We start from the raw sequence: 26,326 nt of genomic DNA on the forward strand, positions 1-26,326 counted from the left end.
GGTTGTTAAGGAAGAAAAAGGATTCTAAGCAAGGTTTTTTCTTTCTTGCATCAGTTCTTCTTCTTTCTTGCATCAGTTTTTCTTCTTCCATCAGTTTTTAGATAGGTTTTTAAAAAATTATCAGTTAAGATTTGAGGTTTGGTTGAGTGGAATAGTGTTTGGATGCTACTTGGGGCTATGTTGTGGGCAACATCAGAGGGAATGGACCCAAGTGAGTCACAGAATGTGTTAGATGCTGATGCTGCATCTTCTAAGGATGATGACTTTTGTCTCTTATAGGTTTTTAAAAATTAGTGATTATCCTTTATAACAAATACTTTTGGCAAATTAAAATGAGACTCTACCTTCTTCCCAAACATTGCATTAAATGCCTTGACTCAGACCTTTTACCTTTTAAGTTCAATGCTATCATTGTTCAGTGTTTTCATTGCACTCTGTTTTTTGACTTCCTCTAAGTAGTGATTATTATTACTAATTTAGGAGCTAAAATGTATTTAAATGTTCATAGCAACTTATTTTAAGTTCTTGCATCTCAAGCCTTCATTTTTTGTTTAGATCTCCTTTTTGCTGAGGTACATACCTAGTAGCTCCTTCAGCAATGATCTGTGTAAATACTGATACCACTGGTTATCAGTGATGAGTTCTGCTTCCTCAGATGTTGAAGTATAACATTAGGGTAGCACAGCAAGGCAAGCATATAAAATAGGGTTTACTTAAAAAGGGATAACATAGATTTCTCCCAGGAGGGAGAAGGGGGCCTTAGCTGGTATCCTGGTGTCTCAAGAAATGAGGGCGTTTTTCTTTGTTCTTCTGCTCTCTTCCCTCTTCTCTCCTCCCTGCGTATGTGACTAGGCCCAGGAGTTGCTCTGTTGAGATTGCCAAAAGGTGAGAAGCAGATGGGCTGGCGAGGCCAAGATAGAGTGATCTGGGCAGAAAGGGGGCTCAGGATGCATCAATTAACAACCTTTACAACTTCCTGTAAGGAGGGACAATTCTTGGGACAGGTTACCTTAGCAGAATGCATTTCAATTCATGGTACACATATACAACGTAATTTTTCATGTCTCTGGTTGTTCACAAAGTAGAGTCACACCATTTGTGTCTTTGTACATGTACTTGGGGTAATGATGTCCATCTCATTTCACCATCTTTTCTACCCCCTTACCTTTTCCCTTCTCCCCTCTTCCCTTTGTCCTATCTAAAATTTCTCCATTGTTCCCTTGTTCCCCACACCCATTCCCATTATGGATCAGCATCTTCATATCAGAGAAAACACTCAGCATTTGTGTTTTGGGATTGACTTACTTCACTTAACATACTGTTCTCCAACTTCATCCATTAACCTACAAATGCCAGGACTTTATTCTCTTTTGTTGCTGAGTAATATTCCATTGTGTGTGTGTGTGTGTGTGTGTGTGTGTGTGTGTGTGTGTATATATATCACAGTTTCTTTATCCATTCATCTACTGAAGGGCATCTAGGTTGGTTCCACAATTTAGCTATTGTAAATTGTGTTGCTATAAATATTGATGTGGCTGCATTACTGTAGTATGCTGTTTTTAAGTCCTTTGGGTATAAACTGAGGAGTGGGATAGGATAGTTGGGACAAATAGTGGTTCCATTCCAAGTTTTCCAAGGAATCTCCAAATTGCTTTCCATATTGGTTGCACCAATTTGCAGTCCCACCAGCAATGTATGAGTGCACCTTTCTTTCCACATCCTTGCAAAACTTATTGTCATTTTATTTTTTTAATTGATTTTATTATTTTTTTAAATACATGACAACAGTGGAATGCATTACAATCCTTATTACACATATAGAGCACAATTTTTCGTATCTCTGTATATAAACTATGGTCACGCCAATTTATGCCATTATACATGTACTTTTTTTGCATTACAATTCTTAATACACATATATACCACAATTTTTCATATCTCTGTTTATATATAAGGTATGTTGACTCCCAATTCAAGTCTTCATACATGTACTTTGTATGATGACCATCACATTCCTCCGTCCTTGCTAATCCCCTTCCTCCTCCCTTTCCCTCCCACTCCTCTGATCTATCTAGAATTAATCTAATCCTCCCGTGCTCCCCATCCCTACCCCACTATGAGTCACCCCCCTTAGATCAGAGAAAACTTTGTATTCTTACGTGGAGGAATGGCTCTTGAAGGCATTAACATTTCAATTCCTCAGGGACAGTCTCCAACTTCCAGGACCCAAACTGGCCTCCATTCTCTGGATCCCACCCAATTATTTATCTCTACTGACTGTCTGACTTTAATTCTGGCTTGAATACTTAAGACTTGCTAGGTAGGAGAATATTTTGCTTTTATTTTTCTCCATAAGTGATAGTTTAACTGAATATAGTTTCACATTTTTTCCCTCAGCATTTTGAATTGTCTTTTGGTAAGTGTTGCTTATGATTTACTGTCAATCTAGTTGATATTTCTTTGTAGATAATTTGTATTTTCTCTTAGATATTTTGAAAGATACTCCTTTGGTCTTTGAAGTTCTCAAGCTCATTAGGTACACATTTGTTTATTCTATTTGAGATCTGGTATGCTTTTACAGTCTGAGAAAGACTCCTGTCTTTCTTAATTAAGGAAAATTTCAGTTGTTATCTCTAAGTATGTGATTTTTTTTGCCATTCTGTATATTTTCCACCTTGGGAACACCTATCCTACATTTCTTGGAGTAACTTATTCTATCACCCATGTCACTTAGTCTTTCAACATTTCCTATTCATTTTTCCCTCTGTCCATATATAGGTAATTATTTTAAATCCATTTGAACTCACTAAGTTTTTCTTTGTTTAAAAAATTATTTATTCTAATTTGTTATATATGACATCAGAATGAAATTAAATTTATATTACACATATAGAAACAATTTTTTTTTCAAGTCTCTGGTTGAACACAAAGTATATTCACACCATTTGTGTTTTTCTTTAATGGTATTTGGTCAGCTCTTTAATCTATCCATTGAATTATTTATTTCCATGATACTGATATCACTTTTAGCATGAGAAACATTTTCTAAATGTTTTACAAAGTCTGTCTTTTCTTACTTTCTGGCTTCTATTCTTACCTTTTACAGATGACTACATTCATTTTTGAGGTACCTATTCCTGCATTGCTTTAGCTGACTTTTTCAAAGAGTTTTATTTTCTTGTGTGTTTTAGGATCTTTGTGATCCAGCCTTCTAGAGAAGCTGTCTTTTGTTGGAGTCAGTGGTATTCTGCATTAGGGAAGTTTGCATTGTTACTGATCCCAGGGTCAGCAGCTCTTTCCACAGAATAACCCATGTCTGAGAGATGAGAGCTGGGGAGAAACAAAGACGTTTTTCCTGTGGTCAAAGAATGTAGAAGAAAAAAATCAACTTCTCACCTCCAGCGGGTTGAGGGCCTACAGATATAGGATAGGAATAATGAGGGAGAGGGATAGGATAAGAAAGGGCAGGGATATTCACATCTTTTCTGGGAATAGGAAGAGATGTTCCACAAATGTGGATGTTACCTTTTTCATTCTTTAGTGGTCTGTTGTTTCTAGTCTAGTCTGGTATGTATCTTTATGCTAAAATGAGGAAGGGGAGAGAGTGGGGGGGTGGAGGGAAAGGGAAAATAAGTCTGGGTTAATTCTTTATCATAGTTTTTGCCAAAACATTTCTTAAATGAGCAGCATGTCTACATGCAGTGCTGAGTACCTTTCCAGTCACCCATGTAACATCATCCGCCGGCCCAAGTGAAGAGCCAGCGTTGCCAGCAAAAGCAGCCTTTAGTGAGGTCCTTGAAGAGTAACCAAGGCAACCATCATCATCATCATAACCCACACCAAAGTCGTGTTATCTACAGAAAAGCCAGCGGGAGACTAGTAATGTCATGCCCAGCCCAGTGACCTATAAAATTATTGAATTTTCAGCCAATTAAGAGCAAGTGAGCAAGAGGGAGTATTAAGCTGTTTCTCCAGGTAATATTATCAGTTTCAATTTTGCCTCTGCAGAGGCCTCAACTGCAATGTAGACAGCTTCACCCCGCCGGCTCACCAACATTTAAAATTCAATTTCTCACAAAGACCATCATCTCCTCCACTCCAAACCTGATTTCCTTTCTTTTTTTTTTTAATTGCTTTTCCCAATGAAGGACAGTGTGTCCATTTGCTGTAAGAAAGTACAATTAGTGTTGCTTAAATAAAAGAAATTTGTTTTCAGAGATGCTAGAAATCTGAAGTCAGAGACTTGGCGGGGGTGGTTTCTTTTGAGATCTCTCTTCTTGGCCTGGAGATGACTGTCTTCCTGTTGTGTCTTCTCATGGTCTTCCCCGTGTGTGTGCCTGTGATCTAATCTCTTCTTGTGCAGTCACATTACATTAAGGATCACCCTAATGAACTCATTTTAACTTAATTGCCTCTTTGGAAGCCGTGTCTCCAGGTACACTCATATAGGTATCACCAGTTATTCAAGCCAGAAATCTCTATATTATTTTTTACTATACTTTACTCTCTCATTTCCTATATTTTTTTTTACCATTGGTTAATTTCCTAAATATCACTCAAGTCTGTCTACTTCTATGAATCTTTACTACCATATGCCCACTTTTGATCATCAATAATTTTCCCCCTAGATAATAGCAATAGCTTCACTTCTGGCGTCGTTCCATTCTATATTGTATTCCTCTACACCTCCTTCCCCATGACAATGAGATGAATTTTAAAAAGTCTTATATTCTTGTCTATCCCTGTTGAAAACCCCTCAGAAGTCCAAAATCTTTTCCAATGCTTATGAGGCTTTCATCTGAATGGATCTTGCTTTTAATCTTCAGTCTCATTTTTTATCTTATGCTTTTGACTACAGTGTTTTCAATTTTCTATTCAGGACATATTCTCTGCAGTCTCTGGCTATTTGCATCTTATTCTTTATACTTGGAGCAATTTTCCCTCTCTCCCCCCTCACTTTTGATAACTATTCTTTATCCTTTAGGTTTTGGCATGAAAGTGAAAGTCAAGTAAGTGGCCCATTAGTGCCTCACCATCATATACACTTCACAGCAGCGCCTGCTTGCAGGCTGTGTAGCCCTCTATCCTGTAGGCACCATCACAGCAAAGATTATTTGTATACTATTCACAGTTGGGTCAGTAGTTATTAACCCAGTAAATATTGACACAACATAGTTCATCATTATTATGCAATAGTGGATGAAATGGCACCTTACTTTCTTGACTATTCAACTTAAAAGTTCAGTCTCACTTTCCTTCTCTCTTGTCTTATTTATTTATTTTTTTAACTTGTCGATAGACCTTTATTTTATTTATTTATATGCTGTTCTGAGAATCAAACCCAGTGCCTTACACATTGGAGGCAAGCACTCTACTACTGAGTACAACCTCAGCCCCCTTGCTTTACTTTTTAATAGAAGAATCATTAATAAAATTGATTAATTAATTATCTTTTATCCTCTACAAGTGTAGAGCTTATACTCTAGATGAGGTATAGAAGAAAACGAAAGGATCTACTTATATTTTTACGTATCATTGATTAGAAGAACTTTGTGTAACTCCTAGTTTTGTACATTGGTGCCTTCCAAAGCACATGTTCGTATCTGGCCCTACATCTTTGTATCATGATGCTAGGTGAATTGGCACAGTGAGTGATGAGAACATTTCTGGAAGGCATTTCTGCAATGGGGTAGCTAGTAATAACAGAAATGACTAAAGCCCACACACGTCCTACTAAATCCAAACAAAATCTACCTTCAAGTATCTCCATTATCTTATTCCACTGCAGTGCTACCTCACATCAGAGGGAAAATAATAGAGGTTGTATCAATTTAGTATTAGTCAATTTAGTGTTACTTGAAGCAATGAACTTTTTAAGAGAAAATGTTTAGTTTGTTCTTGATTCTGGAGGTTCCAATCCAAGATTGGGTGGCCCCATCACTTTGGATCTCTGGTAAGGGTGGCACATCATGGCAGGAGTGTATGGTAAAACAAATTGCTTTCATCATATGCTGTGAAGCAGAAAAAAGAATAAGACTGGATCCAGCAATCCTGTTTGAAGGTTTGTCCCTAATCACCGAAGGGCCTCCCATAAGGTTTTACCACCTCCCAATAGCACCTTCTTAAGACAAGACTTTAACATGCACGCCTTTGGGGAACACTTACTCATATTCAAACCATAGGTAAATTAGGGTAGAAAGAGGCAGCATCCTTGCCTAATAGTCGTCAACATTTTTTTTTACTTTGCAAATTTTACAAAACTTATGATCATGTGACTATATTATTAAGGGCCTTGGTAAGGTTTGCGCAAATAAGTGTCCTTAGGCTTAGCTGCATTCATTTCAAGGTAAACACCTGACTTTAAAACTATTCCAGTTGAAGTGGGGATGGTGGGATTGGGGGCTGGAATCAGGACCAGAAAAATCTATCCATCCTTCCCTTCTGTTCGTGAGAAGATGCTAAGAATCTCCTGTATCTCTGAGCACAGTAAAAAACAACTACTGTGCCATTTTACTTTCTGATATCCTTTCCTTTATACCTTAAGAACTAAATTTTAAGTAAGGAACATTCATTTTTCAAATATGGCAACAAAGCGCAACTGTTTTCAGCATAAATGCTTGATTACATTTTTAAGACTAGTCCTGTAATTTATTATCAAAAGGACAATTCAAATCTCTATTCCTGATCTGGTGGAAAATAGCCAGACTTCCAAAATCATTACAAAACAAAGCAGCAAAGACCCTCTCTTGAAGCAGAAATGATGAATTCCTGTGGAGTGCTACTGTGAAGGCAGGGAGAGGCAGTGCAGTCGGGCTGCGAATATAGATCTATTACCTTTGGCCTCCAAGCCATCAAACCAGGGAGCAGTGAGCAGGTTGCACAATTTAAATGCTTGCCCATATGAACACAATTTGGTAAGCTGTTCGGGAAAGTTTCCAGCTATAACCAAATAATATTTATTATTCTAGAAGAGATGATTTCAAGACTCTGTGTGCAAACTTTAGGCCCCTTAACATAGAAACTGCTTTCAGATTCAGTGATTATCAGCATCCTGCTGTAACCTTGTAGGCACACAGAGAAAGGATTCAGAAATCAGCCCTTATCCAAGGAGGAGGGGGTTTTTGTAAGTGAACTTTGGCAGGTGGTATGTAGTTTAATTCCTGAAAAGAACACTTTTCTTTCTTTATCGTTGTTTTAATTTTAAACATAATCTGCAGTCTAATGTTTGTCAAGGTTCATAGAAAATAATGACAAAGCACAAACACATGGTTAATTTCTTTTTTCTTTTTGGTGGTCATCTATTTATTTATAGTTTTTTAAAATCAGTTCTGTATGGTTATACATGAAGCTGAAATTCACTGTGGCATGTTTATATATGTACATAGGATAGAGCTGTCAACTTCACTCCACCATTAGTCCCATTTCCTGTCCTTTCTCTCCCTCCCTCACTTCCTTTACTCTCCTCCACTAATCTCTCTTCTATTTTAATGGGACCCTTCCCCCCACACCTCCACTTTTCCCCTGGGTTTGGTTTAGTTTCAACTTATGAGAAAAGACATTGGACCCTTGAATTTTTGAGTCTGGCTTATTTCATTAGCATGATGTTCTTCGGTTCCATTCATTTATTAGCAAATGCCATAATTTATTCTTTTTTATGGTCGAGTAAGACTCATACTCCATTGTGTATATATGCCACATTTTCTTTATTCACTAATTTGTTGGTGGGCATCTGGGCTAGTTCCATAAATTGGTTATTTTGAATTGCACTGCTGTAAACATTGATGTAGGTGCCTCCCTATAGTGTGCTGATTTTAGGTCTTTTGGAGATATATACTGAGGAGTGGGATAACTGGGTCATATGGTGGCTCCATTTCTAATTTTTTGAGGACGCTCGATACTGCTTTCCAGAGTGGTTGTACTAATTCGCAGTCCCAACAAGAAAGTATGAGTATACCTTTTCCCCTACATTCTTGTATTTTGGATCATTGCCATTCTGACTGGAGTGAGATGAAATTTCAATGTAGTATAAATTTGCATTTCCCTAATTACTAGAGATTTTTGAACATTTTTTCATATATTTGTTGGCCATTGTATTCTATCTTTTGAGAAGTGTTCCATTTATTAATCAGATTATTTGAAGTTTTTTTGATGTTAGGTTTTTTTGAATATGTATTGTAGATATTAATCCCCTGTCAGAGGAGCAGATGGCAAACATCTTCTCCCATTCTGTAGGCTCTGTCTTCACACTCAAAATTGTTTTCTTTGCTGTGCAGAAGTTTTTTAATTTGATGCCATCTCACTTAATGATTTTTGGTTTCATTTTTTGTGCTTTAGGGGTCTTGTTAAAGAAGCTGGTGCCTGCAGCCATATGTTGAAGTACTGAGCCTATTTTTTCTTCTAAAAGTTGCAGAGTTTCTGGTCTAATTCCCAATTATTTGATTCACTTAGAGTTGACTTTTGTGCAAGGTGAGAGGCAGGAATCTAGTTTCATTCTTATAGATAATGCATGGCTAATTTAAAGAGTATATAAAAGCAAATCTTGTTTTTGATGCCAGACTATGGGGGAACCTAATGAAGTATCTTTAAAGAACTTAGAAATTTAGATTGTTTTCTGAGACTTAAAGTGGTAAAATCCAAATACAATAGAAGTAATTATCTGTTAAGAGCAAATATGTAGGGAACAACTAACCACTGCTAAAAGTGAACTGGAGAAAGTGATTTTTGTCAAAAGGATGAGAATGAACTTTCACTTCGGGAAAGGAAAACTCAATAATGATTCCATGATCGGTATGCAGAATGTGGGACAGAGATGGGCCTTAGATGCAGACATGGCACAATCAAAAGCACTGATGTTGACAGTCGCCATCTTCTACCTTTTGATTTCAACCCTTTACAAATTAAATTTATGGCATGAGATTGAGTTTTAATTCTCAATTCTAAAAATTGATACTGTCAGTCTTCCCAATTTGTCCTTTTACAAAAATATTTGACTCTTTTTATGTCTTTTAAAATTTTTACACACATTTTAGGATCAATTGATTGGTTATTACAAGCAAATTGTTCTAGGATTTTGACTGGAATTATGTTGAATTTATATTTGAAAGAATCAACATTGTAACAATTTTTAGTTTCCTATTCTGTGAACATAGTGTATTTCTCTATATATTTAGATCTTTAATTTCTCTCAGGAATATATTGTAGCTTTCAAATGTAGAGGTATACATTTATTAAATATATCCCTAAGTAGTACCTGTTTCAGGATGCTGTTGTAAATAATCTAACTTATGTAAATTTAATCTAAATAATCTAAATTTAATTTTCGAATATTTCATTGATAATTTGTAGAAATACAATTAAGTTTCATATGCTGCTTTCTGTCCTGCATCCTTGATAACCATTATTTCTTTCTCTATTTTTGTTGCATTGATTAGGATCTCTAGTATAATGTTTTATGAGGATAAAGTGAATATCCTTTCCTCATTTCTGATGTTAGAGTGAATGCATTCAGTTTTTAGCCATTAAAAATGATATAATATGAATTGTGATGCATTCTGCTATCATATATAAATAAGAAAATTAATAAAAATAAAAAATAAAAAAATATAAGTTACAGATTTTGTGTTAGATGTCCTTATCAATTGGGATAGTTTCCAACTTTTCCTAGTTCCTTGACAGTTTTTTTTTTTTTTTTTTTTATCATGAGTGGTGGTTAAATTTGCCAAGCAGTACTTCTGCATCTATTGAGATGATCATATGCATCTTCTCACTTATTCTGTTTATTTGGTGAATGAATTTTCAGTTAAACCAATTCTTAATCTATTGTGATAAAACACACACGGCCTGATGTTTGTATGTGTTTCAATATATATTGTCAAACATGATTTTCTACAATGTATGCTAATAGATTAATATAAAGATAATTTTAATGGGGGTAGGAAAGATGGTGGAATGAGATGGACAACATTACCCTCAGTACATGTATAACTGCACATATGGTGCCATGCTACATCATGTACAACCACAGAAATGTAAAGTGCTGCAATTGTGTATAATGAGTCAAAATGCATTCTGCTGTCATATATTTCTAATTAAAATAATAATATAATTATAGAAAATGTTTATATGTCACATTCATTTATGTATGTTGTATATGTTTTCCTGTACTGTTGGACTCAATTGCTGATTTTTATTAAGGGCGGTTTGTGTAAATGTTCATGAGGCATACTGATTTGTAATTTTCTTTCATGTGTTTGTCTAGCTTTAGTTTTGGGGTTATTCTGACCTCACATAATTAGTAAATTTCCCTCCTCTGTTATCTTTCTAAGAAGTATGAGTAAGATTGGATTTTTTCCCTTAAGCATATATTATAATCAGCAATTGTGCCATCTGAACCTTGTGTGTGTGTGTGATTACAAATTTAATTACTTTAAAGATAAAAGGAATTCTTCATTTTTTGTTTCTTTTTCTCTTTGTTTTGACAATTTGTGTCTTTCAAAGTATTTGTCTATTGCATTTACATAATTGAATTTATTGTTTTTATCTATTCTTTAGCAATCTAGCTAGAACTTATCAATTTAGTAGTTTTTTAAACTTAGGTTTTATTTTCTTTCTATCTTTATATTGTTTTGTTTTTATTTCTTCAAGTTTTGCTCATATCTTTGACTTCCTTTCTTTAACGTACTTGGCAATTCTTTTTCTAGCTTCTTAAGGAGGGTTAATAAGAAATTAGCAATGATATAAGATCAGCATGATATAAAACCTAAGCACATTTTACTCCTATTCCATAAATATTTAAAATTGCTATTTTTGTGAAAAACATTTTCTAATTCATTTTTTAAAGTTTTTCTTTGACATATTAATGATTAAGGAGTGTATTTCTGTCTTCAGTGAAAGGTTTGTTGACAAGATAGAATTACCATTTTTTGTAACAGGTTGAGTAAGGTGTAGTGTATTCTTGGTTATCAGAAACACTTGTATAGCTTTGGGATTTTTAACTGGTGAATATTCATGACGTGTGGAAAAGCATGATACATACTACAATCTCAATCACACAAAATGAGATGTTGTGTATGTGTATGCACTACCTGGAAGAACACATCCAATTAAGATGCTGTAACTAGATGACTTCATTCTTACTTGTGCTTTTGTTCTTCCTGTAATGCATATATTAACTTTTAAAAAATTAAGGAATCTCTGTACTGCTTTCCAGAGTGGTTGCACCAGTTTGCAGTCTCACCAGCCATTTGACCCAGCTATCCCACTCCTTAGTCTATACCCAAAGGACTTAAAATCAACATACTACAGTGATGCAGCAACATTAGTATCTGTAGCAGCTTAATTCACAATAGCTAAACTGTAGAACCAACCTAGATGCCCTTCAAGAGATGAATGGATAAAGAAACTATAGTATGTATACATAATGAAATATTACTCAGCCTTAAAGATGAATGAAATTATGGCATTTGCAGTAAATGGATGGAGTAAATGTCATGCTAAGTGAAATAAACCAATCCCACAAAACCAAAGCCCACATGTTTTCTCTTATAAGTAGACGCTGATCCATAATGGGGAGCAGGGCAAGGGAAGAATGGAGGAAATTTGGATTGGGCAGAGGGGAGTGAGGGGAGTGGTGAAGAGCATGTATGGGAGTAGGAAAGATGGTGGAATGAGATGGACATTATTACCCTATATATGGATATAATGGTGTGACTCTGCTTGGTGTCCAACCAGATAAATGAAAAGTTGTGCTCCATTTGTGTAGAGTGAGTGGAAATGCATTCTGCTCTCATGTGTAACTAATTACAGCAAATAAAAAATAGAAGAAATAAAAAAATAAAAGCTATTTCAAAAACATGAAAACACAAAGAAGGATATTGGTAATTTCCCAATATTTGGATACTTTTTATACATCTTTACTCATTGTTTTTCTGCTTAATTTCATTTTCAATGGTGAATATTATTTATATAATTTTCAACCTTCTAAACCAATTTTTGAGAGAGCAATATTAATATTATAACCTTGGATTTGTCTATTTCTACCTTTAGTTTTATTAGTATACATAAGTAGATGTATTGTGTGCATTATATTTTGTATTTGAAATTCTATATTTGTGTATTAAACTCTGTTACTAAGGTACCCATACTTAGAATTTCTTTGTCCTTTTAATTGACCCTTTCACTATCACAGAATGTTCTTGTAACTGGTAACATTTCTAATCTAAAAATCTACTTTTACTGATGTTAATGTAATCACTTTAGCTTTCTTGTGTTTGCTGTTCTATATTTTACTATTATGTTACTTTAACTTTCTGTATTTTTATATTTCAAGTTTATCTATTCTTAAGAGCATATAAACTTTGTTTTTATCCAATATAATATTTAATTTGCTTAGCCCATTTCACTTAATATAAAATTGATGTGGGTTTGATTACATTATCTTGCCATTTCTTTTCCTCTTATTTCAAATGTTCTTTGCTTTTTTTTAAAAAAAAATTCTTTTCCTGCTTTCTTTTGGACTAATAAAGTATAATTTATGACTCTTATTTCATCTCTTCTAATTTTTTTAGCTTGACCTCTTTCCTATTTGTTAATTGGCTGCTTTAGAGAATACAGTATTAATTTTTATTCAATTATAATCTTAAATACCTGGTTTTTTATGAAAAAATGTGAGAACACTTCAGTGGTCAATGTTCACTTACCTGTTCATTCTTAGTGATTGTTCTCATGCACCTACTTCTACATGTTATAAATCACTTAAGACATTGTTATTACTGTGATTAAATTTTACTGACTCGTCTTTTAAGAGAAAGGAAGAAGTCATTTATTTCTATCTTTCAACTCGTTGCCATGTGCATTTGTCTTCATCTATTGTCTTTTTGCTCCCCAGCCCGAAGAACTCTCTTTAATACATTTTCAGTGAAGTTTTGCTAGTGATGAATTATCTGTTTTGTTCCTGAAAATATCTATTTCGTCTTCACTTGTGAAGGACGTTTTTGCTGGACATGGACTGTCTGGTTAGCTTTTTTCTTTTAGCATGTTGAAGAGATTATTCCATTGTCATCTGGCTTGCCTTGCTCCTGATAAAAAGTCACTGATATTGTTACCCTTGTATCTGTGTGTGTAATGTGTCTTTGTCTCTGTTGATTTTTAAGGTTTTCTCTTATGTTTTTCAGAAATTTGACTCTTAGAGGGCTGGATGTGGTTTTCATTGTATTTTGCATGAAGTATTTGAGATTTTTGAATCTCTACATTTATGACAGATTTGGAAAATATTTTCCCATTGCATCTTCAATTATTGGTCTTGTCCTACTCCCTTTTTGTGAAACTAAAATTGCATGATTGTTAATGTGCTTGATATTTTCCCATAGATCATTGGTCTATGTTTAATTTTAAAGCCTTTTTCTTGGCTTTCTAGTATTTCTCATTTCTATATGTAATCAAGAATATCAATTGAGCCTAAAACATCTGTCTCTCTCTGCCAAGATTCACAGATATGCCCCTGCTTGTTCAGAGATCAAAATACACATAGACCCCAGAAGACTGTGCTGTTCCTCTCATCTCCTTTCCTGATATGCAGCCTCTTAACTGATTTCTTTAATATTCATTTTACTATTTCAATAGTAAGCAAGTGATGGAATAAGGAGTGTCAGAAGAATTTTACATAAGTAGAGAAAACAAAGAAGTGATTAGGAAAGTTGCAGAAAACATTGCAGTGAAAAAGAAGAATTTCATGCAGTGGAGGTGTTGTGATTATTTTTTTTTTTTGTCATCTGAACTTAATTCTCTTGTAGTCTGGACTCAATTCTTACTAATATTGAGTGTTGAAATTCATCCAGCACGTGCTGATACAACTTCAGTTGCTAAAACTTTGGAAACTTCAATACATAATTGTGTATAGATGCTGCCTCCAAACCCAGCCCTTCCTCCTAGGAATCTGTAACTACATTAATCTAGTAATTTAAGTTACAGTTTGGTTTAGCAGGGGACTGCAGGGACCTATTGTACAACACAGTGGGTGTCTTATGCCGTACACGCATATAAATTTGTATTGCATAGGTATTTTTTTTTAAATATTTTTAATCAGGTTAAACCCTACTGACATTCACCCTGTAATTAAGTTTCTAGGTATTCACGGAGTGATGATGAACTCACTCTCTTTCAGCTGATGGAACTGATTGGAAAAATACAAGGACAATTCAGATATTTGTCAGGGAGAATTGCCTGATTTTACCACTACTTAATGCTTCTTGATAGTTGAGAGTATTATCATCTTAGCCGAGGACTATCTGTTATGAAATCCATCAACTCCTGACATTAGACACAAAAATTTATTCCCAAATAAAGCCAGAATGTCAGAGAGATGTAGACTGAATTGTTTTACCCCTTTCATGAATTACCTCTACTAAGTTGCAATTTGTAGTATACAATTAGTCTGCACTGAAAGATGTTTTGAGGGAAAAAAACATTCAAAATTAACTTGCTTGCTATCTTCATCAGAATTTAGGGCAGAAATTCTTCCTAGGGTTTAGTAGAGAGGAATAGATTTCCTTCTTGACCCTTACCAGTTTATTTTCATGTAACAAAAACTGTGTATTGAATGACTAATTGTGTTTGTTTTACTGCTTCAATCAGTAACAATCCTAGAGCCAAATGTGTTTTCTACTTTTAACAAGTGTTCATTCTATCTTTATCTCACTTTCTATTTAAAAATTCTGTGACCAAACATTTTTATGAACTTCCTCATATCATTTTTTTAAACAAGGATGAGTACAAATGTATAAATATATAAATGAAACACAATAAGGCTCCCATCATTTTTTTATGTTCATAAAGCTGAAAACTAATAGCTGCAATGCAAGAATAGAAGGCTCATATTCTGAAGCTTCACTGTTAACAGAGTCTGCATATTGCATGTTATTGATTCCAAGATGCACATTTACTAGTGATTCCCCACATTTTATAAAAGTTTCTTATATTGAATATGATATTTTTATGTAATTGTGGATAATATGGGAAAATGGGAGAGATTCTGTTTGTTTTGCAACATTAGCTTCAGTCTTGCCTGTTCTATTATCCATCAGAATCTTCACCCCCTGCCCCCCTTCCTTTCTGCTTGGTAAATCTGATGTAATTTTCAAGGCTAAGCACAGTTATCATTACCTTCAATTCTTTTCATTGGAAAGGATTCAGTAATTTATTTAACAAATATGTGCTAATAACATGTAAGGTTTGATCCATAATTCTTGAGAATGCATAGATGGGAAACAACCACTGCCTTCAAGGAATTAACCAATGTGAATAAGTTACATCATATGGTTAAAAAAATTGAACATTTGATTTGATAATAAAACTCCCTTAAATCTAGAAGTTTATGAGAGTATGTGAAGAAATAAGAAAGTTTATTATTTCATGACTTCATTTTGTTTATCAGATTTAGTAAGATGGTTCTTCATACATTAATTTCTTCCCAAAAGTTAGATAACATATTTCCTTACCTACTTACTGATACATTAAAAGTGGAATTAAGTGGCTAGCTGGAGATAGACATTTTCTTTAGAACGTGTGGAAACTCTTTTTTTTTTTTTTTGGTAACAGGGATTGAACCAAGGGGTACTTAACCACTAAGCCACATCCCCAGCTCTTTTTAATATTTTATTTAGAGACAGGGTCTTGCTAAGTTTTCTTAGAGTCTCACCAACTTGCTGAGGCTGGCTTTTTGAATGTGGGATCCTCCTGCCTCAGCTTCTAGAGTCTTTGGGATTATAGGAGCACACCTATGTGCTGGCATCTGGAAACCATTCATGGTATTGGACACTGTTTTTGGAAAAACCTCGTGCACTCTGTGGGTTCTCTTAGTAAATTTTGTTTAATTTTACTTAGAAACACTACAAGTTGTTACACTGAAATTTGGGCCCTTCAACTAAGCTTTCCACTGGTGTCTTTACTTAGCTTCCCAGTACATGAAAATAGCCCATTAAAATAAACCTAGTTCTCTTGGTTGATATTATGCTGCTAAAACATCAATAGTTATATGTCTACTTTTTTTTCTTGTTAGATGAAAGTCCTTGGAAATGTTTAATTTATATGGCAGAAAAAGTTTTCTTGAGAGATATTCTTCTACAGTTTTCCTTTCATGAGTATTTCCAAGTTTTAGTTATTCCACATACTTGAATGCTACTCTCAAGATTTGGATGGTGTGATTTCTCCTGTAGTATAGCTCTCAAAGGATAATTCTTCCAAAGTGAAAGCTACGAACCAATTCTTAATCCTGGTGTAAGATTCCATCTCCTGGATGTAGTAATCAATGCTGTTATCATTTATAATTTTTGCCAGAAAACTTCTTTACACTTATTTGTCCATTTGGCATTATACTCCCAAGCTTTTAGCATTTATGAATCATTGGCAATATTCTCAATCTTTATGACTCACTAGGAATCTTTGCCAAAGTTCTCAGCAGTTAAAAGATATTTTCCTGTTTTACCTTCTCATTTTAACATGGACAGTTGGCACATATGCCTCTTTTTACAGTAATTTCAAAAATGGATGCCAGACAGTGGTTCCCATATTTAAATCATTCACACATGCATTCTTCTGCTCTAAAAACTCACAAATTAAGGTAACTTTTATGTTGGCTTTTTAACTAATGTGGATATGAAATTAAACAGTGTGAGCTTCTCTGGTCAAGATTTTGTGGTAAGATTGTGAATGTCTTTCTTTTTAGATAAATTGTATTTTCATAATATATATTGAAAATGATATTTAGTAGCTTTAAACATTATTTTCCCAATTGTGTGTGTATGTGTGTGTGTGTGTGTGTGTGTATATATATATATATATATATATATATATATATATATATATATATATATATTGGTTCTGGGAATTGAACCCAGAGACTTGTGTATGCTAGTCAAGCACTCTATCAACTGAGCTAATGTCTCCAGCCCTCCTTATTGTAAATTTTTACACCTAGAAAGCCCTTCTCTCCAGTGTAGAATTCATCTTTTTAAATTTAATTTTATTGTGTTAAGAACATGTAACATGATCTGCCTTCTTAAAAATTTAAGTGCACAATGCATTATCGTGTATAGGTACAATGTTGTACGGCAGATCTCTAGAGCTTATTTATCTTGCTTAGCTGAAACTTTTTAGCTGGTGATTAGTAAATCCTGATCGCCCACTATCCCAGACACTGTCAACAGCCATTTTATTCTTGCCTTCTATGAATTTGACTATTTTAGAAACTTCTTATAAGTGGAATCTGGCAGAATTCACATTTCTGTTACTAGTTTGTTTTATTTAGCTTAATGTTCTCAAGCTTCATCTGTGTTGCAAAATTTCCTTCTTTTTAAAGGATGAAGAGCATTCCATTATATGTATGTACATATTTTCTTTACCTATTTATCTGTTGATGGGCATTTCGGCTGTGAACATCTCTGATATTGTGAATAGTGCTACAGTAAACATAGCAGTGCTAATATGTCTTTGGGATTTTAATTTCAATTTTTTTGGATAAATATCCAGCAGTGAGATTGCTGGATCATGGAGGAGGTTCTGTTAATTTTTTGAGGATCCTCATAATGGCTGTACCATTTTGCATTCCTACCAATAGTAGGCAAGGGTTTCAATTTCTCTACATTCTAACTAACACTTGCTATTTTTGTTATTTTGGTAATAGCCATGAAGAAGGGTATGGGGTAATATTTCATTGTAGTTTTGAGTTGCATGTCTCTGATGATGAGTGACCTTGAATATCTTTTTATACATCTGTTTGACTACTTCTGTTATCTTCTTTGGAGAAATATCTATTCATTTTAAAATGGCTACTACAGTGAAGTATATTAACACATCTATCATCTTATCACAGAGTTATTTGATGTGCTAAAGTAGTTTTTATAGTAACTAAAATATACTGCTTACCAAATATTCCTAATGCAGTTTTGTTAACTGCAGTCCTGGCCTCATGTTGTTCATTCTGTGTCTAGATTTGCTCATCCTAGAGATCTGCTACTTTTTATCTATATCTTTTGACCTAAAGCTTTCCATTTACTGTCTCCCCACCATAACCACTACTGTCTTCTTTATCTCTGCATATTTGACCTTCCTAGTATTTTTTAAGATTCCTTACAGAATTGAGATTGTATAAAATTTTTCTTTCTGGTCTGGATTATTTCACTTAGCACAGTGTCCACCAGATCTAATCATGTTGGGGCAAAAGGCAAAAATCTCCATTTTAAAAAAAGACAAGGAAAAAAAATGTTTGGGAGCATGTAGAGAAAAGAGAACTTAGTACTTTGTTGGTGGGTAGATATTACCTGTGGAATTTTCACATATGGCATTTATTATGTTTTGAGTTTATTTTTTTCTATTCCTAGTTTGTTGAGAATTTTGTATTAAAACATGTTGAATTTTATCAATCTTTTTTCTGCATCTATTGTGCTTTATATTTTTCTATATTCTGTTGATATAGAAAAACATAAAGCACAATAGCCACATTAAGTGTTTTTTTTGCACGTTGAACTGTTCTCATGTCCCACGGATAAATTCCACTTGTTTATGATGTATGTTGTTTGAATGCGCTGTTCGATTTGTTTTGCTAATATCCTGCAGAAAAATTTGCATGTATGTTCACAAGAGTAATTTCTCTGCAGTTTTCTTGTCTTGGTGCCTTTGTCTGGTTTTCGTTTCTGGTACTATTGGCCTCATTAAATGAGTTTGGAAGTATTTCTTCCTCTTTAGTATTTTGGAAGAGCTTGAGAGGAATTTGACTTTATTCTTTAAATGTTTAGTAGACTTCATTAGTGAAGGTATTTTGTTCTGGGATTTTTGATAAACGGCAGATTTTTGATAACTAATTCAGTCTCTCTGCTTGTATAGACTTTCTACTTCTTCATGATTGAGTCTTACAGGTTATATGTTTCTAGGAATTTATCCGGTCCTTTTAGGTTATTCAGTGAGGTTATGCATATCCAGTGAGTTCATAGTAGCCTCTTATGATCCTTTTATATGTATCAGTTTTAATGTTTCCTTTCAATTTTTATTTTAATTGAGGCTTTTCTACTCTTCATAACTTAGTTAATGGCATGTCAATTTTATTTATCTTCTAAAAATACCCAGTCTTAATTTGGTTAAAAAATTGTTTTCCTCTTTTCTATTTTGTTTATTTATCCTCTAATCTCTGTTATTTTCTTCCTTTTGTCAATCTGGGCCTCATTTTTTTTTTTCTTTTTCTAGCTCATTGAGGTAGGCTGCCTTCTTTTTTTAACATAGGTTTTTATTGCAAAAAACTTTCCTCTGTGCACTTTCAAGGGTCTGAATATCTGTGTTCCCTTGATATGTTGAAACCCAATCCCAAGAATAGTGGTATTGGGGGATTGGGCATTTGGCAGATGGTTAATCCATGAGGGTGGAGGCCTTATGAATGGGATTAGTGCCCCTATATGTATAGCTACCCTGCTCTTTCTTGGTTACTACTTGCATAAAATATATTTTTCTATTCCTTCACTTTCATTCTATGTTAAAACCTGTCCTAAATCTAAAGTGAGTACTTTTTGTATACAATTTATAGTTGGATCTTATGTTTTTATCCATTCAGCATTTTATGTCTTTGGAAAGTTTAGTCCATTTATATTTAAAGTTATTATTGATGGGGGAGGATTTGGTATTGCCATTTTATTAATTGTTTTCTGTTAGTTTTGTAGCTCTTTTGTTTGTATTTTCCATTTTGTATTGTTTGTTGTATTGATGTGCTTTGGTTTCTTTTCTTTTGTGTAACTTCTGTAGGTTTTCAATGTGTGTGTATCTTGGGGCTTACATAAAATGTATTATATTTGTAATAGTCTATTTTAAAGTGGTAACACCTGAATTTCAATCCAATACAAAGACCACATTTTATCTCTTCCCCTCTGTTTTATGTTATGTTGCAACATAACATAATTTTAACATAATATTCAGTTACAGCTATTTTTTTGCTTTCATCTTTTAACTCTTGTAATAGAATTAAAATAATTGAATTAACTGAATAATTTAAATAACTGAATAATACAAATATAGAAATAAATACAATTGAATTCTATGTTGTTTATTTATCTACCTTCACCAATGGATTTCTTATTGTGTTATCCTATTTGGTGTCTTTCCTTTTAACTTGAAGAACTTCTTTTAACATTTCTTATAAGGCAGTTATTACAAGAATAACTTTGTCAGATTTTGCCTACAAGTCTATCACTCCTTCATTTTTGAAGGGCATTTTTCCAGGTATAGTATTCTTTTAAAATATAAACCTCATTTTTTAGGACAGTTGAAAGTTAAAATTTGAGCGAAAGTTGCAGAGATTTTTCCATGTATTTCCTATCATATAGCCTTCCCACAGAGTGCTACATTTATTAAAATTTGAACTTACATTGGCACATCATTATCACCCAAAGTCTAAGGTTTATATGAATGCCCAATTTTTGGTGTTATATAAGTATGTTTGTGTTATGGTTTGAATCTAGAAGTGTTCCCTAGAAAATTCATGTTTGAAAGCATAATAATTTGCAATGCCGGAAGGATCAGAGGTGGAATTTTAGATAATGATGAAAGCTGTAACCTCATCAGTGGATTAATCCATTTGAAGGCTTAATAACTTGAATGGACTACTGGGTGGTAAGTATAGGCCAGGGTGTGTGGCTGGAGGAAGTAAGTCACTGGAGGCAGGCCCTTGGGGATGACATCTTGCCCTGGCTCCTTACATGTGCTTTCTCTTTACTTCCTGGTTGCAGTCTTCCCCCACCATGCTCTTCTCCGTAATATTCTGCCTCATCTTGGGCCTAGAGCAATGGAATCAGTTGATTGTGGATAGAAGTTCTGAAACTGTGAACCCCAAATTAATTTTTCTTCCTCTACTTTGCTATTGTCAGATATTTTGGTTACAATGATGAAAAGACAAGAGAGTTCAGTCCAGGGCTCTTGCCTAGCAGTTATTTTCTTCCAATGTTTTGAATATATTATTTCATTCCCTTCTGATATGCAAGAATTCCTCTAAAAATATGCTGAGAATCTTATGGAGGTTTCCCTGCATGTGGAAACTCACTCTTGCTGCTTTCAGAATTCTCTTTTGGCTTTGGTCAGTTTGACTATGATGAGTCTTATGTGTGATTTTGTTTCTTTTTCTTTGGGTATAACTTATTTTGTTGTCCTTTGGACTTCTTGGTTTTGGATGTCTATTTTCTTTTCCAGATTTGGAAAGTTGTTAGCTTTTTTGGAATTATTTCTGGTGACCTCTCTTTAAGTTTTCTATTGCTTCCTTTGGCTTGATATAGTCTGTTGTTTAACCCCTTGTAGTGAACTTTTCAATTCAGTTATTGTGTTCTTCAGCCTATGATTTCTATGTGGTACTTTAAGATTTTTTTTTTTCTATTTCTGTTGAAATTCTCATTTTGTTCATGTATTTATTCTCTTGGCTTTGATGAATATCTTCATGAGAGTTATTCTGAACTCTCTTTTAAGTGAGTAATATTGTTTCATTAGGATCAATTTCTGGGGACTTAGCTTGTTCCTTTGTTTGGAACATAATTGCCTGATTCTTAATTTTTTTCTTGATTCTCTGTGTTGGTTTCTGTGTAATAGACAAAGTAGCAACGTCTCCCAGCTTCCAGTGATTGGCCTCATATAGAAAAGATCCTCACCAATCAGCAGGGCTCGAGATTCTAGGGGCCTCTATGAATTCTTTCCCTCCCCAGGAGGGAGAGACGGTCGTGGGTTGTGGGTTTTGCTTGTTTACTATGTAATGATCCAGGGGAGGAGCTATGGCATCTACTACCCTGACTGCCATGTCTATTCTCCCCTTGGTAGAAAGATTCTTTCCTGGGCTCTGACCTGTCAGTGCCCCAAGAACTGTAAGATATATGCTGGTTTTTTAGGCTCCCTGAGACATTGGTATGTCATATGCGCAGTTCTGCTCTTTCTCTCCCCAGTGGGTAGCTGAGGCTGAGATTTTTCATCTGCTCTCTCAGTGCTAAGCAGAGAGGAGGATATACATGATGCTTACCAGTCAAAGCCACTTTCTCTATTCTGCCTCAAGTAGCTGGACTGTGCCAACCCATCAGAGCTTGAGACTGGCAATCCCAAAACCAGTCCTCCGAGGACCTTCTCAGAAAAGTCGCAGACCTAGACATATGAACCAATCCCCTCCTTCAGCTGGGAGAAGCTGTGAGGTAGGGGTCTATTCTTGATTATATGACTCTGGAATTCTGGAGAGAATATGTCCCAAGTATCCCTATTGGATTGGGAATGAGTCTGCTTTCATATTCATCAAGATTGCATGAGCCTTTCAGTTAGTTTCTAGATTTCTTACCAAGAAATTTTTCTTTCTTTTTTTTTTTTGTGAATTGTTGCCTAATTGATGCGTTTATTGGCGAGAAGAAGGATTTGGGATTTCCTATCCCACTGTATTCTTTAAGGAATTCTGTCCATGGAATTTATTCTCTGGAAAATATTTCTATTGATTAAAAGTAGCTAATAAGATACTTACATAAGTGGAAATAAGAATTATGACCAGTATATATTTTTCAGACATAAAAATGTCTAAGACATTATTACTTCATATTGTTTTTGAGGAGAAGGATAAGTGGTAAGCAAAGCATCATTATCATTACCTTAATTACATGAATAGAGCTCATAATGTCACGAGAAATAATATTCTAGTAGTATAAAAATGCTATAGTTATGAACAAAGAAGTCATATACAGAGACAAAAAAATATAATTTGATTGTAAGTATAAGTATAAATGTACAATATAGTGATCAAACACCAAATAAACAATAAAATTTCATTTTTTATCAAAATCTGATTAAAATTTTTAAACAAATATTTAATATTTGCATGATTTTAGAAAATAGTTATATTAAGCACTGCTGGTAGAACTGTGATTTTATTATTTCTAGAGGTTAATTTGGCATGGTGTCTCAAAAGTCTCTTTATTTATTTATTTATTTATTTTTATGTTGTGATGAAGATTGAACCCAGTGCCTCACACACGCAAGGCAAGTGCTCTGCCACTGAGCTACAACTCTAGCCCCAGACCCCTTCTTTAATAGCAACTGAAGGACATAGAACCTTCCTTCTACAGTATATGTTATCCTGATAAAGGTTCCTAAAAGGTATTTTGGAATCTTTGTTTGATAGAGTTTTTGAATTCTTGTGAAACATCACAGATTATCATGAATCATCTGTATTTATCATGTTATAAAGATGTAGTCTAATGTGGTTAAGTGTGTGCATTAAATAAATGTATTTAGCCAAAATATATATTCAGCTATAGTGAATATATATATTGTGAATTTATATATAGTGAATATGTATATTGTGGTATTTTCCAGACCTATTTTCACGAAGCTCAGATGAAATGGAGGCTCCAACCAGGAACACAGTGCTGTTCTCTAAATGTAGTTGTCACTGTGGCCTAACAAGTTTGATTAGTTCCATTAGCAGGAACGCCCTGCAGAAAACTTCAGATCAAAAACATTAAAAACATGGATTGTCAACAAACTCAGCCCTTTCTGGGCCTGGTAGCCAATTTAGAAATTGATTGTCTCAAGTAATTAAATTTACTGGGGTTCCTGTAAGAGTATCATATCAGAACTCTGCTTCTTTCTCTTTTGCTGCATGTAACAGACTTCCAGTGCTGACCTTCCCATTCTGTTTTGAAGGAATAATCTGGATTTCTATTGAAAGCATTGCTTGGTAAAGTGAAAAAGCATTGTAAGGCCTGGATATAGGTAATGAGACTCTATTTTATTTTTATTTTTAGCTGAATTAATAAAAAGTTCAAGGGAAGAGAGGGAATAAAACATCTCTGCTCATAGTACCATATTCTGATTCTTATATTGCTTGTATTCCTTACAAATCAGGGTTTTATAGCTTAATACTCTTCACCGAATTCAAAAACAGCCAGATTGTGTGGGTGGCATTGCTTTCTATAAGCCATTTTTAGGTAAAACTTTCCAGATATTTCATAGGTCATAATATCAGAGTTACAAATGATTTTTAAAGATTACCTTCAAATAAAAGTTGCTTGATTTATGATGTGATCCCCCCAGATTTAATTAGTGATTTGTTCTTGGTCTTAATGAGAAATCGGGATGAAAATATTTCTCATCATACTAGTGGATAATAATAACATTTCTGTGGAGATCCTGAATGCACTTAATTAAGTGAATATATGTTAATTACTTCAAAACTTATAAAAAAGACATACTCATTTATCACTCTTCCTTTTTCCCTGATATGAAGCCAGTTCTCCATTCATGACAAAGAATCTTTTGTATCCTAAATTCACATTCATTTAAATTCTCAAAGCAGTCTTCATTAAGTTATGCTGTCAAAAACCTCTAAATAATTCAAAAGAATTAAATCTATAGATTCCTTTCTTTTGCCTCCTTTATTCATGCTCCTTTCTTCTACTCTCACTTCCTTCAAAGGTAATGCAGATGAGTTAAACACGAATATTCAGTTGAAATCCATACAGCCTTTCTCAATTAGTAGGCTGGGCCTAATTAAGTGCTCACTAATGTCTTCAGTTGATGACACCATCAACTTGCCAGATTGGACAGATTTGACTTACATTAAAGAAAGAGTTGGGCAAAATGTGTGTATGTTGGTGTAATAAACTAGAGGACAGAGCATGAGTTCTTTCTTGCTTTCCCTCCATGTTTTGTGTGTTTTGAATATGTCTGCTGTTAACTTCTGGTCTTAGCTAATTTCCACTAGTTTGCTAAATATCTGTCTCATGATCAATTTGTGTCTCATGTGAGCTGTTTGGCTTCTGTGACTTAGATTTTCACTTCTCCATCTTTCATGTCTTGAGCTCCTTCCTGACTTTAGAGGTCCAAGGCAAATATTTCATCCTCCCATGGACATTTCTGCCCACAGAAGACTCACTGAGTCTACCTTTCCTACAGTGCTGAACTGTGCCACTTCTTTGTCACGGGTCATTACTACCTTGTGATACTAGTGTTTTTATCATTTACATTAATCATCTTCCACACAAAATTTTCTTCCAGGGTTCCTGGCACAGTGAATTTCCCCACCATCCAAATAAGTGTTCAGGCACAAAGTGGGACAACACCCGTGACTCTCCTGTCTTCCTCACCAGCTGCCCTCTTCACATATGTCTCCTCTGCCATCTCCGTATCTGTGTCTTCTACCATTTCTTAACAACTTCAATTCCTTTGCTCCAAGTGTGAGCACCTTTGACTAGATTACTGTTATGGCTTTCTATAACTGGTCAGATTCCAGAATTGCTCGCATTTCATCCATCCTTCACCATGTTACCAGAATATTTATGCCTCCTGTTGCACATGTAAAAAGGTTCCCTGACCTTTTTACCTTAAAACTTTTCACTGGCTCTGAAATGTCATTAAAGTCCAGATTTCCTGGCGTGACATACAGAATCTTTTACGAAGTAGGGTCCACCCAGCTTTATATTTGGGAATGCTCTACTCTTCACTCTAAGCTTTTGGTATACTGACCCTAACACAGATATTAATGAAAGTGGAACGAGACTTTTCCTATTGATTTAGAATTTCAACTAAAACCCCAAAGGTTAAGAGTGGTATGTAGTAGATATCCATGCCTTCTAAAGGGAGCTGCTACACACTTCTAGAGGACTTTTATAGTAGTAAAATGAGTGTGTGACTATCATTTTCTTCAGCTCACTCTACCAGAGAAAATTTTAAAAACAAAAGATAATTGATTAGAAAGTACAATTCCTAGTGGTAGACAGGACTGCCGTCTTTTTCCTCTTCTCTTCATAGAAATCAGAGGGACATTGAAGCTTTCTGAAAGAGGGGGAACCTCAAGCTCTACAACCTTTCTGCACATTTACTGTACTATGGAAGTGCTGCTTGGGCTCTGGAGAATACTGAAGCTGAGTGTTGAGAGAATTTCTGTGAGACTTCTCCCCTAGGGATTGAAATGTGGAGCCTGGTAGTTTTCATCCCTCTGGTGAATCTGAAGGGCAGTGGGCTGACTGAAGTACCAAGGTGAAAGAAATAAACAACAGTTGGTAGAAAAAGCATTTGACAGGACAAGGTTCTGGGAGTTTCCAATAGGTCAACTGGATGTAATAGGGGGAGCATGAGGGGGTCCCAGGTGTATGCTCTGCATGAAGTAGACCCCCCCCCGCGGGAATGAGCCTGGGGGGATTTACTAAAGATCAGTGGTGTGTGTGTGGGGGGTGCTGTCTGTTTGGAGCTAATGCAGTACAGAGATCTCTGCATCCCATGAAACACCCAGCATTTGAACATTCTCCATAATGGACAGCAAAATACCTAGCCAGTCAGC

The 26,326-nt window shown here is 34.7% G+C and overlaps 1 protein-coding gene across 1 annotated transcript in view; it reads left to right on the forward strand.

Annotated features, from left to right (window-relative positions):
• Arhgap24 (Rho GTPase activating protein 24) overlaps positions 1–26,326 on the forward strand; it is a 721,844-nt gene that overhangs the window by 32,454 nt on the left and 663,064 nt on the right. The window lies entirely within an intron of this gene.

Source organism: Urocitellus parryii, chromosome 10 (assembly GCF_045843805.1).
Source record: "Urocitellus parryii isolate mUroPar1 chromosome 10, mUroPar1.hap1, whole genome shotgun sequence".
In the NCBI taxonomy this organism is placed as follows: domain Eukaryota; kingdom Metazoa; phylum Chordata; class Mammalia; order Rodentia; family Sciuridae; genus Urocitellus; species Urocitellus parryii.